This window comes from Oryctolagus cuniculus, chromosome 9, assembly GCF_964237555.1.
Source record: "Oryctolagus cuniculus chromosome 9, mOryCun1.1, whole genome shotgun sequence".
Taxonomy (NCBI): Eukaryota; Metazoa; Chordata; class Mammalia; order Lagomorpha; family Leporidae; genus Oryctolagus; species Oryctolagus cuniculus.
In genome coordinates, this window is record NC_091440.1 from 121,851,998 (window position 1) to 121,870,416 (window position 18,419).

The window sequence follows — 18,419 nt, forward strand, 5'->3', positions numbered from 1 at the left end:
ACATCACAGCCCCTGTATGCTGCATGTATCTGGAAACCCAGTTTTGCAATCTGCACTCATAAATGGTAGTAGTTGCCTACTTAAAGTTCATCTGCCCTAAGGGACTTCAAATTCTTGTATGTGTACTCTACATGCCACTAAATCTCCAGCCATTAGCACGGTGTCTGGCTCATCCTAGGTGCTCAATAATGATATGCTGATCATTGCATGGAAGAAGGGAAGAAATCAAAGAAGGCCAAGCTACAAAGCCAAGTGGACTGGGAACCAAGAAAGTGAACAGATGGAGAAAGTCACTCTGAGAGACGCCTGTGTCAGACAGGGCTCAGGTGTCTCAGTGCAACAGACGTGCTCAGAAGACATCAGCAGGCTGCCCCAATGCCTACAGTCTGGGAGTCACATGGAAAACTGTTCAATCTGACCCAGATCACAAGCAAATCATTCTTGTTTTTGTAATTATTTATTTGAGAGGTAGAGATAGACAGAGGGAGAGACAGAGAGAAAGGTCTTCCTTCCATTAGTTCACTCCCCAGATGGGCGCAACAGCCAGAGCTATGCCGATCCGAAGCCAGGAGCCAGGGGCTTCCTCCTGATCTCCCATGCGGGTGCAGAGGCCCAAGCACTTGGGCCTTCTTCTACTGTTTTCTCAGGCCATAGCAGAGAGCTGGATTGGAAGAGGGGCAGTGGGGACTAGAACTGGCGCCCATATGGGATGTCGGCGCTGCAGGCAGAGGATTAACCTACTGCGCCATGAAGCCAGCCCAACAAGCAAATCATTTTTTGAAGGGAAGGTTTCAAATAGGAGCCTGAAAAGCTTTAAGACTTGCAAATAGATTGTAGGGGCCTTTAAAAGCCAGACTCAAGAATCTGAGTTCCCTCCCATGTAGTACTCAGGCACTTTGAATTTTTGAGAAACAGGCAACATGACCTAAATAGCATGTCAGGAAGATTGGCCTGACAGCAGTAAACAGAGCAGATTGTAGGGAGAGATAGTAGTTTGGGGAACTCTGAGATGATTCAGTGTGATAGAAATGGGTTTAGAAGAAAGGGGGAAATTCAAGAGTCATTTTGAGGGACGACTTGACAAGACTTAAAATATGTTTACTCTATTACGATGGGTAAGAGCCAAGGTTCCAAAAATCAGACCACTCTGGGTACAAGCCTCAGCTACAACACTCACTAGTTAGGCTGCTCTGGGCAAGCTCAGTTTCCTTGTCTGTACAATGGGACAACATCTGTGCTTACGTCAGAGTTATCAGGAAGACTCAACACAGATAAACTGCCTGACATAATGCCTAGCAACAAGAACTTACCGATGTCAACTTGTTCTTTCAAGTGAGAAAGGAGAAGGGACACAGAGATGGCATTCCCAGGAAAAAAATAGCATCCGTGGGCAAGTCTTCATGTCACAAGACGAAAGCCAGCTTTATTGTTAAGAGTTAACCCCTGTCCTGGCTTCTACCTGATCCTTTTTATAACCCACTTACCTCTGTGGCTTCTGCTCTGGATTCACATCAAACACAATCTCTGCTGACTCTTCAGGGACCCCAGTCTCCAAACTGCCTGAGCTCCTTCTATACTGGCACTGGGCCATCTCTGTCCACCTTGCTCTCTTATTCTACCACCACCCCCCAGAAACATCCCCAGACACTCAACCCTCAGTCAAGCCCACTGTGGCACTATTTTTTTCTTCCCAAGAAACGTCCAAAAGATTATGTTGAAAAGAAGTACAATGTTACACTTGGTTTTTAAGAGTTAATAGAGAATGATATCTTTTTTTTTCCCCTCCAAAGATAGGTAATAGCATTAGATTCTGAAATTAAGCACAGCAGGAAGAAAGAGTCTGCATAGATTTCACAAAGTATCACAGGCCTCTGCAATAAAGCACTTAAAAATGCCTTGTATTGCTAATTCTTTACACAATCTCCTTTTATTTCCAACGCAGTATGCGGGGCTGGAGCCATGAGACATGCATTGATGTTAACATTACACTGCTTGAATGAGAGCCGTTTTTTCTGCTGAAACTCCTGTTAGGTTTAGAATTACTTTTTGCCTTTTTCCCCTCAACACAGTTTCCACATCAAATGAATGGCTGCCTCTTGTAACAATGCTGAACCCACTTTTTGTAGTTACCTCGGCTAACACCCTTCCCTGCAACATTCCAACAACCAGGCCGAGAGCTATATGGGAAATCTACCTGCTTAAACATCATGGGATCACTGACACTCTGGGAATTCTAAATGAATAAAGACATCTCTCTTCATAGACTGCTTTCCATTTCCCACCTCCCCCCAGCCCGACACCATTACTCTTCATTCACTGATTGAATTCATCCAACAGCTATCAAATAGGTAGTATCATTAAGGCACTGTGCTAGGCACCATGGGGATCTTCATAGCAGCAAAATGCATATCATCAGAGGAATACTAAGCAGACTGGCAAAGAACATGTACTTTAGGTAACTTGGCTACTGTCAAGATCACCAATCTATAAGTTAATAACTTAACAATTTTTTCTAGACTTATATTTTTGTAGAATGTAAATGCTTTCCTTCCAGTCCATGTGAAAGCTCATTTGTTGACTAACTTCTTGTTGAGTGCTGTTATCATATGGAGAACAAAAAGTACAAGGTCCTATCTTAATGTAGGAACTGCTGCACCCACCACACTATGCATAGCCTCAGGTTTTGATCCCATACAAAGCTGAGACTAGTGTTGTTTATTGCTTATTTACTTGTATAAAGAAACTTTTTGCAAGAACCATATCAATCCAATTAAAACCCTGCCTTCGTCTTACCTCCCTAAGATTCCCTCCTCAACACACTCATTTCTGATGTCATTATCTGTAGTATAGTAGTCCCTCTCTTACCTGAGCTTTAGTTACCTGTGGTTAAGCAGGGTCCAACAATATTAAATGGAAAACTCTAGAAATATCTCCGAAGTTTTAAATTGTGTGCTGCTTTAAGTCATGCTGTGAAATCTCATGCTACCCTCTCCGTATAGCATATCCACACTGCGTAAGCTATTGCCCATTAGTCACTTAGTAGCAGCCTCAGTTATCGGTCAACTGCCTATGATATCCCAGTGCTTCTGTCCAGGTAACCCTTACTTAGCTTAACACCACACCACGATGCAGATGTCATTCACCCCACCTCCTCTTAGGTACTGTATCATCTCATATCATCACAAGAACGGTGCGTACAATACAATAACTTATTTTGAAACAAAGACCATAATCATGTAACTTTTATTACAGTATATATTTTTAAAGATTTCTTTTTTTTTTTATATGAGAGTCAGAGTTACACAGAGAGAGGAGAGGCAGAGAGAGAGAGAGAGAGGTCTTCCATCCGCTGGTTCACTCCCCAGTTGGCCACAGAGGCCAGAACTGCGTCAATCTGAAGCCAGGAGCTTTTTCCAGGTCTCCCACACTGGTGGAGGAGCCCAAGGGCTTGGGCCACCTTCTACTGCTTTCCCAGGCCATTGTTTTAATAACCCCATTGTATTATTAGTTATTGCTGTTAATCTTTTTCTGTGCCTAACATATTTAAACTTTATCTTAGGTATTGGTGTATAAAAAAAGATTTCTCTTATTTTAAAAAAAAAATTGATTTTTTGAAAGAGTCATAGGGTGAAGGAGAGACAGAGAGAGAGAATCTTCCCTGCGCTAGTTCATTCCCCCAGGTGGCTGCCAACGACGAGACTGGACCAGGAGCCCAGGCTGAAGCCAGGAACCAGGAGCTTCTTACAGGTCTCCTACATGGGTAGCAAGGGCCCAAGCTCTTGGGCTGTTCCCTGCTGTTTTTCCCCAGGCTATTACCAGAAAGCTGAATCAAAAGTGAGGCAGCAGGGCCATGGCTTTACCTGCTAAGCCACAATGCCAGCCCCTCTCCTTCTATTTTAATTTGTCCATTAACCAAACATCTTTAAGCACCTACTATGTCCCAGACATTGAACTAAGTATTTGGGATACAGAGTTAAACAAACAGATCAACCTCTGATCTTCAGTCTATGAACCATCTGAGATTCAACCTCTTAAAAGTTCCTTCTACATTAGGCATTTGGCATAGCAGCTAAGACTTTGCTTGAGACACTCACATCCCATAAAAAAATGCCAAGTTCAAGTCCAGGCTCTGCTCCAGAATCCAGCTCCCTGATAATGTGCATCCTGGGCTGTAGCAGTGATGACTCAAGTGGCTGGGTTCCTGCCATTCACTTAGGAGATGGACTTCCCAGCTCCTGGCTGCATCCCAACCTGGCCTCAGTTCTTGCAAATCTTTGAGGAACAAACCATGGATGTGGGCTCTTGCTCCCTGTCTATCCAACTCTTTCTCTTTGTCTCTCAAAAAAATCCTTCAAAGTTCTTTCCAAGGCTAAAATACACATTACTGTCACTCCTCTGGCCCCAATTCAGTTTTCTTGTGTCAGATCCTCTCACTCTTGGCTTGAAGCATGGTAATGTTCTAAACATTCAAAATGACTAAAGATTCTTTACATTTGATTTCAAAACTCCTAAAACTATATCATCATTATCATCACCATCAAAAAAAAAAAAAGTCTGCCTGCTTGTCCAGCCATCAGCTGTACTTGATCCTGGCACTTCCACGGTTCTTTGAGCATCTTAAATTCCATAGGCCATACCTAGACCAAACTTTTTGTAACTGGTTCTCAAACCGTCATGTGCAAAAGAATCACCAATCATGTCTGTTCAAAATACAGGGCTGCAACTAGAGATTCAGGCTTCTGTATGTCTGAGGTGAGGTCCAGAAAGATCTATTTTTAACAAACTTCCCAAATGGCTTTCAACAAGGTGACTGCGTGATCACTTCTGAGGAACACTGGGACAGTCAGCAACTTCTTTTTATGTCTGTTTTTACATATTCAGAGTCTCTGCCTACAGTCACAAAAGGCAAAGAGGCTTCAAAAAGTTCATGAGAAACTAGAATTAAAAGATAATGTGAATTTCCCATGAACTTTCTGGAGCACATTTTTCCCATTAAGTGTAAGCAACATGACTCTTTGTGTTTTTTCACAATAAAATATTTTTCACTAATAAAGATTTTTCACTAATAAAGAGAGCACTTTCAAAAAGTTTATGGAAAATGGAATTAAAAGATTGGTTTATTTTGAAATCCATACTTATGGGCCGGGGTCTTCAAAAAGTTCATAGGACGTGCATATTATGAAAACGGAACTCTGGTTAGTTTTCAAAGTTTTTGCAGCAAAGCAAATTTACCTTTTACTTCCTTTTCCCATGAACTTTAGCGGCATCCTTATCTATCGATTAATGGGTACTTGATAATAGCAACTACCGCACAGAAATTCCTTTATCGCTCAGGCACGACCTTCAGTCATCACTTCTCTGTTCCTCCTGACAGTACTGTGTGGTGAATGGGCAGGCATTGTTGGTGTCCCCATTTTACAGAGAGGAATGCCACACCAGCACGTTGGCATGACCGAAGAGAGTAAAAGCGGCACAATCAAAATCAACTAAAAGGCAGGTAATGACTCTCTTGTGCACTACAGCTGAGGAAAATGGGCAAGTCGTTGGAGCCTTGTTCATCTGTGAGAAGAGGTTAATGGGAACCTAATATGAGGGTTTTGAGCATTAGGTGAGAATACCCAGCTACAGCACCTAACACCACACCTGGAGCAGGTTAAAAGCTCAGAGGCTTCTTGTTTTCCCACTTCTCAGTCATGCAGGGCTGCCTTGACTCAACATGAGACTCGGTTTGCCAGCTCTGGCCCCTCAGCAGTCAGTTATTCTGTATGTCTCTGTTCTGAGCACTGTGCTCATGCTGCAGATAGAACCCAAGTCCTCCTGGGACTTTATCTTCTAATGGGGAAAACATTATCTCACCCTAGGGTCACCCTTTTCCACCCAAAGCAGTGAAATTTTCACTTCTCCCACTGGTGTTAACACCAAGCAGAGCGGACAACAATGCTATGAGAATAAATACTTTAAGTAAGAGAAAGATTAAGAAAAGCCCATGATAATCCTCCGCCTTGTGGCGCCGGCACACCGGGTTCTAGTCCCGGTCGGGGCGCCGGATTCTGTCCCGGTTGCCCCTCTTCCAGGCCAGCTCTGCTGTGACCCGGGAGTGCAGTGGAGAATGGCCCAAGTCCTTGGGCCCTGCACCCCATGGGGGACCAGGATAACTACCTGGCTCCTGCCATCGGATCAGTGCGGTGCGGCGGCCATTGGAGGGTGAACCAACGGCAAAGGAAGACCTTTGTCTCTCTCACTGTCCACTCTGCCTGTCAAAAAAAGAAAAAAGAAAAGCCCATGAAGCAGCAACAGGTAAAGGAAAGCAGGAAGGGAAGAACATTTGGGTGGCATGATTAATGCCCCCAAAACAAGTAATGGGCCCATTAAGTTTCTTTCCATTCTGAGACAGGTTTGTTTAGTGTGCATTAAAATGATCTCTGTACTTCCTGACTGAACTTACAAAAGACACTACTGTTCTGTTAATCGTGAAGGCATGGAGGAGATGAGGATGAGACAGCACACTGAAAATTCAAGACAGAGTTATAAGAAATGGTATGCTCTTATGGGCCTTTGGCCTGGGACTAAGACAACAGTGAAGATGCCTGTCCCAAACCAGAGTATCCGGATTCAGTACCCAGATCCAACTCCTGATTCCATGTTCCTGCTAATGCAAACACCGGAAGGCAAAAGTGACAGCTCAAGTAACTGAGTTCCTGCCACCCATGTGGGAGACCTGAACCGGGTCCCAGCTCTTGGATTCAAGCTGGCCCATTCCTGGCCACTGCAGGCATTTGAGTAGTTAAACCAGTAATAGCTTTCTCTCTTTCTCACCCTCTCTCTCTCTGTAACTCTCCCTTCCCCTATGGGTCTCCCTCCCTCTCAAACGAAAACAAATTTTAAATAAATAAAAAGCAGTCCCTAGTACAAGAGTACATTCAGGAGACTGATTCTGCCAGACATGTATGAAGGGGCACCAGTATTGCAGAGGAACCCCCAAGCTTCACAAGAACTCACACGCGGACCTCAGTCTGCTCCTGATGGCACACATCAAACAACTTCAGCTCTCAGCAGCCATGAATCACACCTTAGCAGACATCAGAGTGCAGCAGTTCCTAAATCAGACCGAGGATGAACCAGGAGCTACAGAGGATATACAACCCAGTGCAGTGCATTAAATTGGAGATCTTTTTTTTGAGAAATACCATCTAGGAAGTGCCGTCACAAGCACTAACATCTTTTTCTTTTTCTCTCACAAATCCAAGTTCATCAGTCTCTTTTCACCAGAGACATTGAAAGAACCAGTGCTCACTGTTTGGGAAAAATTATGCCAAAAAGCTTCACAACACACAGTCCTTATCCTGGGCACGGATTCCCCAGAGGGGTCTCTTGTCTGAGGAATGTGTCAAAAATTAGCTCTCTTTTCCTGCCTCCCATCCTCCCTGGATTCTGAAGTTGTCCCAGTGCCAGTTTCCCACAGTAAAACACACAGAACCACCTAAAAATCTGGGGCAAAATATCAGTGGTCTCAAGAATCCCACAAAACTCATAGGCCCCGGGGGTGTCTCCCATCTGAAAAACCGCTCTCCCTGCTACACATGAAGGGAGCACTCTCAATTATGTTGCACAGACTTCGCCAGAGTCTAAACAGCATGGTCCTCCTCCTCCACCACAATCGCCTCCCACCCTGACCCTGGCCCCAAAAAATAGCAACAACTCAATTCTCAGTGCAATAACATCTTTTCTCAGATGTTGTTCTCCCAGTGGGGAGAAGAATGAACTGCTGCATTGCCACCAGCTCCTCTACAGTTTCTTTTAATTTAAAGTTACAACAGGAGGGAAGAAAAGAGACTTTCTATTAAGGGACAACTCCCTGAAGGGGCTCTTAGCTGACAATCGAAGGACTGCTCATGGCAGTGATCAAATCTAACGCAACAAAGTGCTGGTGGCTCTGTGACTCATCACAGCAGGAGTTCGCGCTGAGGGCCACTTGAGTTCAGTGCTTTGTGGTGCTGCGAGTTGGTTTAGGAACAGTAACACCAGGGAGCAAAGACTGGCAAGGTGTTTGAGGCTCAAGATAAAAATGCAGACGTACAGTGCTTGCTTCGCCGCTGAACAGAAAGCCTACAGAGGTATGGAAACGAAGAGAGTTCTGTCTACCTCATGCTTTAGGGCAAATTACGTGAAGACAGTCAAGGTCAGTTGGTCTACCTGGTGTATAGTTTATCATCTGATAAGAATAAAGACTGAAGCGTGAGAAATAGACTGAGCTGGCTTTGAAAGAAAAACATTAAGGATGCTCATTTGCATAAACAATGCCTTCCATTTACATGACATATCCATTGTTTGCATGTATTTACCACCACCAGATACAATTCAGCTTACCTCTTGGGGTGTTTAGTGAGTACATTACAAGGAGAGCAATATATACTGAACAGTCCCCCTATGCCTTATGTAAGATCCCACATAACCTCGTTTAATCCTAACTAATGAAGTGACACAGTCCCACACTCATTTTACAGTGGAGGAAACCAAAGCCTGAGATTGCTCAGAGACTGTCAGGTTCTGTTGTGTGGTAGTAGAGAAAGTGCCGCTAACCCCTGGACTACACTGCCAAACCACAACTCTGCACTGAGACCTCCTGCCTGGAGGATGTAATTAACCTGCGGCCCCAGCTGCTGCCCTGTGGCTCCAGCACCACTCGTGCAGAGAGGCTGTGTCCTCCTGTGGCTCCCAGCCACTGAGAGAACACAGGTGCTGATCCAGGTCATTCCTTCAAGGCAGTGGGCTCCTGCAAGGGCTAACTCTAATCTGCCTACGCAGACCTCTTGGGGATGGACCTACAGTCAAGCTTCTTCCTACTCAATCCTCCTTCCTTCCCTCTTGCCTTGTGTCAGTGACAAACCTGCATCATGGTCAAAAGGCCTTCCTGGCCTTCCCATCCTTCCCCCTCCAATAAGCTCCTTACATATATAATCCCTTCTTGGCTTCTGCATCCTGGAAGGACCAAGTTAATGCATCAACCAAGTCATTTATTTGCTCTTTTTAGGAAGCCTTTCATTTATCTTTGATCAGTTGTACTTCCAGACAAATTGTGTTACCCTGGGAAGAAAAAAACACCACTAATTTCTCTTTATTACTGTACATCATCTCTTCAACCCAGCCAATGGTGTATTTATGGCACCGTTCTCCTTGCACCCAATTTAGACAAACCCATGAAAATTCTTGTTGAAGGAAACGTTGACATCATAAGACCAAACATTTTTGTCAAATTAGTTTATCTCTTTTTCCAAAGGGATTTTCTCTTTATCTTATGGACTATAACAATATAAACCAGAGGTATATGATTATCAATGGACAAAATCTGAATAAATTTTCACTAGTTCCTATCACCTAACAAGAAATTCTTTAAAAAGATGAGAAATCTACCGATGTCGTAAAGTTTTTGTCTTTATTTTGTAGGATAAAAATGTTAATTGCTGAGAGAGCACTTAAATGAATAAAAGAATTCATATCTGCACCAAATACAACATCTTAAAAAAACCATATTGTCAAAGATAATATATAGATGATAACTGAATCACTGCTTTAAAGTGCTGATGTCAACCTCAAGAAAGTGACAGGTTTTTTCTTCTTAGACTTAACCATTAGAACCTAAACTTGACTGGGAAGGAGATAAATGTGTGTCTAACATTTATTGAGTACCTAGTTCATGGAAGAAAAAAAAGACACTAGGCCAGGAATTTCACATATAGTATCTACCATAATCCATACAATAAGAAAAAGCATTGCAACTTCCAGCTTTAGAGCTTAAGAAGAGGAGGCAGAATAATGAAAGGTCAAAGCTCCAAATCATGTTAGATGCTTCATAAATGCACCTAAACTGGAAAGCTCCCAAAGCTAACAGGACAGTTTCCTCTGTTTCTCTCTTGAATTCCCTTACCTCCAGGACTTTCATTGCTGCTACTCTGAGAACAACGTTCCTTGAGTCAGCAGAGAATACCATGTAGACACAAAGATAAATGAAAGGCTTCCTAAAAAAAGCAAATAAATGACTTGGTTGATGCATTAATTTGAGCTTTCCAGGATGCAGAAGCCAAGAAGGGATTATATATATAAGGAGCTTATTGGAGGGGGAAGGAGGAGAAGCCCAGGAAGGCCTTTTGACCATGATGCCCTAAGCTAGATGTCAAAACAGAGTCTTTCCGTTCCTATGACTGGTGCAGTACTTGTCCCCTGTGGATACAGGATACCATAAAACCTTAAAGAAGTTGAATGACACATAATAGAGCAACAAAGACACAACCAGGACTTTGATTTTGTTGATTGTTTGTTCTTTAAACTTATGATGAACTTTAAGCAATAAAAGAGGAATGGACTAGACCTAGACTTGCAGAATTTAATAACACCACCACCACTATTCCCCAGGATACACTGTATTATGACTCAATTCTTAAGGATGGTTATTTATTGTACCTTTTACATATATTCATTCTTTCATTAATTTTATCAATATGCTGCCCCTATCGAATGTTTCCTTACCTGTAAGTAGAATAATTAGTTGTCCATAAGGGATGATTTGAGTGGTACTAAAAAAAAATCCCAATGTTTATAAATACTCAACCCCTGGCCACTGTACTTGATACTTGTAATCTATACAAGCCTTTCTCTAAGGAATTAAATGCCCATAACAAATAAAAAAAAGGGTAATAATATCATATGGTTGAAGAATTAAATCATAATGAACATAATTAGTTTATGGGCCTGAGGTTGAAGCATGCAAATGGGCCGGGAACTCAGACGGATCAATCAAAGCAAAAGGGGCTGTGGTCAAGGGCCAGTCCTGAGGTTCAGAGTCTTCATTAGGAGAAAATTCAAAATCACCTAAGGGCTAACAGTTTGGAGAAAACATCTAAGAAAATGTTTCCCTAACTCATAGTTAGCCTACACTGATGTTAAATTTTAAGCAAGGAAATTGAATTTGATAAAGTTGATCCAATAGTCCTACAGAAATGTCCCAACATGCTCTCCTCACCCCAGCAGAAAGTGCCTTAAGTCACCTCATTGTCTATCCTACTACGGAATCTTAAGTCTCCATTTCGACACTTTTAAACACCTAAATAAGGGGCCATGTCCGAGAGGTAATGCCACTACTTCCGGCGCTGGCATCCCAAATGGGCAAAAGCTGCTACACTTCCGATCCAACTCCCTGCTAATGCACCTGGAAAGTGGAAGACCAGGAAGAAGCTCCCACCTCCTGGCTGCAGATCGGCCCAGCTCTGGCCGTTGAGGCCATCTGGGAAGTGAACCAGCAGATGCAAGACCTCTCTCTCTCTCTGTCCCCCACCCTGACAATCCCACCCCTGGTCCCGTAACTCTGCCTTTCAAATAAATAAATAAATCTTTAAAAAAAAAAATCTGAAAGGTTAGAGCATTGCTTCATATTTTTAAAAGTTTCATTTTATTTTTCTGTTCACAGCAACTTTTCATGCAAATGAACTCTTGGTTAATTGAAGATCATTAAATAACTTCTTCACATCTAAAATCCTCATAAATGTCAGGTATGAGTGATTATTTATGTTATATTACACACAGAAAATAAACAAAGACCCCACTCACATTTGAGAATCATTTACTCTTCCCACTCCCCAAGCTGCCCCAAATGGGAAATGGAATAACAAGACTGATCATAATTGGATTAAGAACCATAATTCTTTAATTCATTCATCAAATTGAGGCATTTGGAACAGTTTATTTACAGAGTTGTTTAGACAGTTTTGTGTGGTGTTTTTTAAGATAAACCAAAATGCCTTTCTGAAATAAGTTTCAGATCCCAAATCATTAACATATGAAATCCAAATGTAGACAATTTACAAATGGGTGTTTAAAAACAATGTTTGGAACAAAATTGGGCTTTTATTTTATTAACTATCTACAAATCTAAATTCAGGATATAGTTTATTTGAAACAGCCAAACACTTTCTTCGCCTTTAAAATAAATCCACATTTCTCAGATTCAAAAATCGTGATGAGTGTGCAGGGGAAGGCATCTGACTTTAGGCCAAGACAAGTAAGTTTCTGGGTTACTCGGAAACTCTAATTACAGCAGTCTCCCCCACTGGAATTGATTGGATATTGGATGAATCGTCCAGATTACGCCAATCAATCATATATAACAATTATACCTGGTGGAAATCTAAGCAGTGTTCAACTTTAAAACTTAAGCTGTTTGAAATCCAGTATGTTTGGGAAGTGTTAGAAAAGTTTTACTTTTTTGGAACTTCAATTATTTGCAATTATTTTAGGAAAGTTGTGCTTTTTTTTATAGAGTCTGAGCATAACTTCAAAGCGAACATTGCTTATAATGTGCTAAAGGAAAGTAGTCTTCTCAAGAAGTTAGTAGATTTTTCTAAGCATTATATATTTTTAATTTGTATAAAAATTCTTCAAGTGCTCAAATCATTACTCTAACTAGAAAAGGAAAATTTTGAAATTTAAATTCTCCCTATAAATCATGCCTTACCTAAAGTAAGGACAAAAAAAAAAAAAAAAAAAAAAAAAAAAAAAAAAAAACCAGAAGCCCCCATACGTAAGTATAAACTTGACTCTTAGTCTATACTATTTACTCCATACACTCTACAGATAACATCTTTACATCTTCATTTTACTGTCTTGTACAAAACCACGTGTCAGCCTAAACAGGATGTAGATTTACAAGTATGGAACTAAGTTAACTTGAAATAACCACTGGACTTCAAATGCCTTGCTATTTACCAAATAAATGTGGGAGTTCTAAATCCTGTATACAACATGCCATTCAACCAGAACTGTTTAAGTTCAGCAACAAAACTGATACAAGGTTTCTGTATTAAGAACTGAAGCTGTCCCACCCTGCATTAAGAGTTAATGCTTTCAACACTGTGTCAGATTGGATCAATACTACCCATTCAAAAAGACTACAAAAAGAAAAATTTTAAAACCCACAAACAAAAAGCTCTGTTGATTCTTAATGCACAAGATTGTTAGAAGAGAAGACCACTGGAAAGAAAGGAAAAAAAAAAAAACAGAAAGAATTTCAAGCTACTATCCTACTATATAATTAACACAAATAACTAAATAATTATGCACATCCCTTCCCACCCCCACAATTAAATGTTTTTAAACAACTCATGTGATGAAAGATCTACCTTTTAGGCAAACAAAGGCAATCCCTACCAGTTTAAGGATTTAAGGCTGTATTGCATCAGTTTTAAGTGATGCTTATGATTTTTATCTTGTATAGTTCTTAGGAATAAACAGTTGATGGCATAATTTGCAGAACTTTGCACAATGCCTAAGAGAACTTTCAGTGTAAGTACTTTTGATTTTAAATCATCATGGCTGAATTTATCCAGGCTTCAGCCTCAGAGCTATATTTAAATCAGGAAGAAGAACCCTTCGAAACTTTGTTCCATGTATCTGCGTTTGAAGCCACATTCTTTCCCTATCTGCGCGAACAGCAATTCTCATACAGCTGAATTCCTTTAAAATTAGAAGAAAATTTAGCAGTTCTGTAAAGATTCTATGAAATTGTTCTTTTTAAATGCTATAAAAGTCAAACTTAACAACAACAACAAGAAACCCATTTCCGTATACTTTAAAACCATCTGCTCCTTAACCTAATCATTCTTGGCAATCGCGCCTCCCTCCTGTAATCCTGATCAAAAACTCTCCTCTGCTTTTTCTGATTGAAATGTCCATTGCCTACAAATCTCCCAGGAGCGTGTGTGTGTGTGTGTGTGTGTGTGTGTTAAGGATATGAGAGGCCATTATTTATGAACAGCAAGAAAACAAACCACTCTGTCCAGTCCCTCTGCAGATTCCCACACTTATTACCCAAAATCCCACACATCTCCCTTGGTCTTGCCCTTGACTAAGCCTGAAGGAATTCCCTGGGGAAATCTCCCCATGCCTTTCTAGACAGACTCCCTTCGATATGTGGACCCTGCGAGGCTCGCTCAGTCGAGCTGGAACAAATTCCCCAACTTTTCGGAGGAGGTACAGCCGACTGCCACCCAGAGTGCCTGGACCAGCGGCCACCAAGCACCGCCCTGCCAATCCGCGCAGCTCCTCCTGGGGGGGGGGGGGGGGGCTGCTGGGGCTGAGAAAAGGAAGACACTGAAATGCATTCCCAGATTCGGTCACAGAGACCAGCGTCTTCAGGCATTAACCGGTCTGTGCATTCATAATCCTCGCTTCGCAAAGTGGAGAGGCTAGGACTGCCGAAGTATGCCAACAGGGCTCCGTGTGCAACCAGACGTCAGGCAGGCAACACTCGGCCAGCGGCGGCCCTCGAACGCAAACATTTCCAAATCCAATTTGATTTCAACTCCTTTAACCTCTGTGCCTGCCTGCTGCTTCCTGCAGCCCCGAAGTGCAGGCGAGACTGCACCCCCCAGCACACAGCGCCCCCCGCCCAACCCGCGCTTAAAGTGACACAGCACGTGAGTGGGCTTCACTTGGTACGCGGAGTGAGGAGGGGGAAAGTCGCTGCGATGGAGACGCAGGCTTCCGGCCTCTGGGATCCCTGGAGTCCCGAGGGATGAGCCTGGTTCTCGAGATTCCAGCGGGAGGGAGGGAGGGAGTGCAGAAAGCGAAACAAAAAGACGCACGAGCTGACGCCTCGGGTTTCGGGGTGGGCTGGGGGGGTCGCCCTCGCAGTCTGCGAGGCGTAAAGGGGCCGGCTCCAACTTTCGGGGTCTGCCCTCCCGGGCGTCCGCGGCGGTGCGCGCGCTCCTGCCCGCAGCTCGCATCACCTCCACGGCCGCCACAGCCGCCACTTGGCAAACAATACCGGCGACAGGACGCGGACTGCCCACCGGAGACCGAAAGTTGTCCCCGCTCCCGGGCCGGGTCTGCGCCCGCGCCCGGGGCCCCCGGCGGCCGGCCCGAGGATGACAGGGCCCCTGCCGGCGGCGGCGCCGCCCGCCCCCACCCCGGCCCAGTCCCCTCCCCGCGTACTTGAGGAAACTCCGGCGGCGGCCCCCTCCCTCCCCGCTGGCTCCTGCGGGAGCCGGGCGAGTGCGGAGCGGCGGGCGCGGCGGCGGCGGCGGCGGCGAGCTCTGCGCCTTGGAGGGCTGCCCGCCGCGACGTCGGGACCCCCAACAAAGTTAAAACGCTGCGGTTCACGCACCTTACCCGGTCTCGTCCACCTCTCCTCCGGCGCGGGATGCAAAGTGGCACAGGGGCAGGCGGGGGCCCCCCGGGAGGAGACGGCGCAGGGCTCGGCGGCTCGCCCGTTGCCCTGTGCGTGTGTGTGTGTGTGTGAGTGTGTGTGTGAGTGTGTGCGCGCGTGTGTCTGCGCGCGTGTGTCGGGCGTGTGCGCGCGCGTGTCCCTCTTCCCCCGGCTCTCGCTCGCTCGCGCTCCCCGTGTTGCTCTCAAGGACGAGGTGAAATCCCTTTGCTGGTCATGAGGCGGCTTCAGAGACAAACAACACAATGCGAGTGCAAATAACAAAAGGCAAAAAGACAGTGGGAACAATGGGGGAGGCGAGGGCAGCGCACCAGCCGGCGGTCACCGCGGCCCGGCGCCCGCCCCGGGGGTGCGGCGGGGGCGGGCGCGGCGCGGGGGCGGCGCCGGGGGCTCCCGCTCGCTCCAGGTCGCCCCCTGCTCCCGCGAGCCCACCCTGACCTCCTTCCTGCGCTCGCCGCCCGGCCGCCCTCTCGGCGTCCGAGGGAAGCAGCCCTGGACTTTGGCCGCCTGCGGCAGAGTAACTCGGCGGAGGAGAGCGCGGCGGCCGCCCACCCCGAGCGGGAACGCTTTCGGAAAAGCCAGCTCCCCGCCGCCCGGGGCCGTCCACCGACCTGGCAGGAGCCGAGGGAGGCCGGGAGCGCCGCTGTCTCTTGACCGCCGCGGAGCTCGCATCTAGAAACGCGCATTCCCGTTTGCCCAAGTCCCCTTTGTCAACTTCTGACCCGCGCGCCAGCCTCACCCGTGGTCCTGCCACCCTGGCCAGGGGCCCTCGTGGCCCTCAGCACCCTGCGGGCCCCGGGCAAAGCCCGCGGGCAGGGCGCGCGGGGCCGCGGGGGTCTGCGGAGCCTTCCGGGAGGCCCGACGCGGAGGCGGTGCAGCGGCCGCTGCGTCCCCGGGCTCGGCCGCACGCCGCGGGTCCCGCCGCCGCCGCCGCCCGCGCTCGGCACCCATGGACTCCTCGCCAGGGAGAAAAGTTTGGAGGCGCCCTCATCTCTGCCTCCAGGGGGTCGGGCTGGCCAGGATTTGTGTGAGTGGAGCCCCAAGAAACCACAGCGACCAAGAACCAGGGAATGAGACTGACGGGGCTGGGGGGCGGGGGGGGAGTAAGACTGGGTGCTGCGCCGCTACGGCCGCCGCGGGGACACCCGGACGGGCGCGAGAGGCTCGGGCGACCCTCTGAGTTGCAGCCCCAGCGGGCAGCTCCGCGGGTACCGCCCCGAGCAGCAGCTGCGGGGCTGCCTAAGCGTGCGCGCTGACAGCTCCCGCGCTGCCCGGTGCTTATCTCTTCTAATCTCACTTTCATTGACTTGAAACAGCTGCCGGTTTGCCAGGGGGGAAAAATCCTATTAAATCTCCAGCCGGGGTGGGGCGGGGGCGGGGGTTCCTGTCAGCGATCTTCCTGGAGCTGCGTCCAGACAGGGGCGCGAGCTGGGGGCGGCGGGGGCGAGGGGTGGGGGGCAGGCCGCGGGCCGGGAGAAGAGTGATGGAGCAGGGGACTACGGAGCAACACGTTTCCCTTTCTCGCCGTTCCGCCCCAGCCTGTGCTGGATGCCGATCTGCGGTCTGCGTGTGCTCTTTCCCCATCTCTGTCATTTTCCTCGGACGCACATCCATCGACTGCGCCGGTCCCCGGGCACCGCCAGCGTCTCCCGGAGAGCAACAACAGCACCAGGAGATCGATGGCCACCTCTGTGTGAGCCTGAGTAGCACTGAGGGCTCGCCTGTCGCCCTGCCACCTCACACTTTGTGGCTGATGTCTAAAAGGCGGTTAGGAAGCAAACACTGTTTCCTGATGCACGCAACGCATTACCAGTTGCAATACATTCACGTAGGAAAAGCAGCGCGTCCTCTCTCCCCTTCCCACCCTTGCGAGAGGTGTTTGTTGGGGGTGGTGGATTGCTAATACCTGGGATGTGGCACTTGTCTGGGCCGGAAACTTTCCGGGCAGCCTGACGATCGATTATTTGCTACCTGTGTTCTAAAAATGGCTAAACACCTTTTGCTGGAACAAAAGTGAGAAATGCAAATCTTAATAACTCAAGGCAAAAATTTCAAATGTGTAAGCACAGTTATTACCCACTCCCACAAAGAAAAGCTTCATCCTCCACACATTTTTGGTAGCACAGAGCCTGGTAATTACGAGAACGATCAAATAAGCTCAGAGCTTTCATGGAAACTCCAAATTCACATCCGCCCCAAATTTATAAGCAGGGTGAGCATTTGCTGTTTGACATCCATAGATACAGCTGCGGATATGAAGATCTAAATGTGAGGGAAGAAAGCGTGTGTGTGTGTGTGTGTGAGAGAGAGAGAGAGAGAGAGAGAGAGAGAGAGAACTTTGCTACATGTGACTTTTCCTTTCCTCACATTCTTCTTTCATGCTTCAAGTTGAACCACTTAAATATATGGCATAAGAATTCATGGAGAATTGAATTCCACCGTGAATTTAAGTGTGACTTTCATTCCAAAGAATTCCCAGCATATATTGAATGATTAATGCTCGTAATAGGTAGTTGCTTTTCAACATTAGCTTTTTGTATGTTAGGTTCTGTTCCTTAAATGATGGACAAGAGAGAAATTAGGTCCAACTATTCAAAAAATTGGGGGGTGGGGTGGGGATCAACACTGTGACATAGCCAGTAAAGCCTCCGCCTACAGTGCCAGCATCCTATATGGAGGCTGCTTGGAGACCCGCTTGCTCCACTTCCGATCCAGCTCTCTGCTATGGCCTGGGAAAGCAGTAGAAGATACCCTGAGTACTTCGGTCCCTACACCCTCCTGGGAGTCCCAGAGGAAGCTCCTGGCTCCTGGCTTCGGATTGGCACAGCTCCTGCCAGCCATTGTGGCCATTTGGGGAGTGAGCCAGTGGATGGAAGCTCTGTCTCTCTCTGCCTCTGCCTCTCTGTAAGTCTGCCTTTCAAATAAATAAATAAATATTTAAAAAATTTCCCCTCACTGCTAGTTTTATGAAAACGGGTAACATGCGAAAAGGGATTATCATGATGGTGAACTTCCACTGAGACTTCATCCCTTTCTTCCATATCACATTATACTTCGATATCATTTCATACTCAGGGAAGGAAAGGTAAGCCCTTAGGGGAAGCCTCTACCCCCGTCTCCCCAGCTTGTGGGTGACACGTGTGCCTGCAGGTCTAACCTCACCAGGCAGAGCGCTGCCACCTCTGCGGGGGGTTCAGCCTCCTCT

At 46.3% G+C, this 18,419-nt stretch overlaps 1 protein-coding gene across 8 annotated transcripts in view; it reads right to left on the bottom strand.

Annotated features, from left to right (window-relative positions):
• Positions 1 to 16,015, bottom strand: part of SOX5 (SRY-box transcription factor 5) — a 1,100,902-nt gene extending 1,084,887 nt beyond the window's left edge. For 2 of the 8 annotated variants that reach the window (XM_051850859.2, XM_070049503.1), the window contains exon 1: positions 15,155 to 15,552. The gene's annotated coding sequence lies outside the window, so the exon portion shown is untranslated. Of the gene's footprint in view, positions 1 to 15,154; positions 15,566 to 15,825 lie in introns of those variants that run through there. The other 6 variants (XM_070049491.1, XM_051850857.2, XM_070049490.1 and 3 more) reach the window with 6 other exon arrangements.
• Positions 16,016 to 18,419: the final 2,404 nt, after the last annotated feature.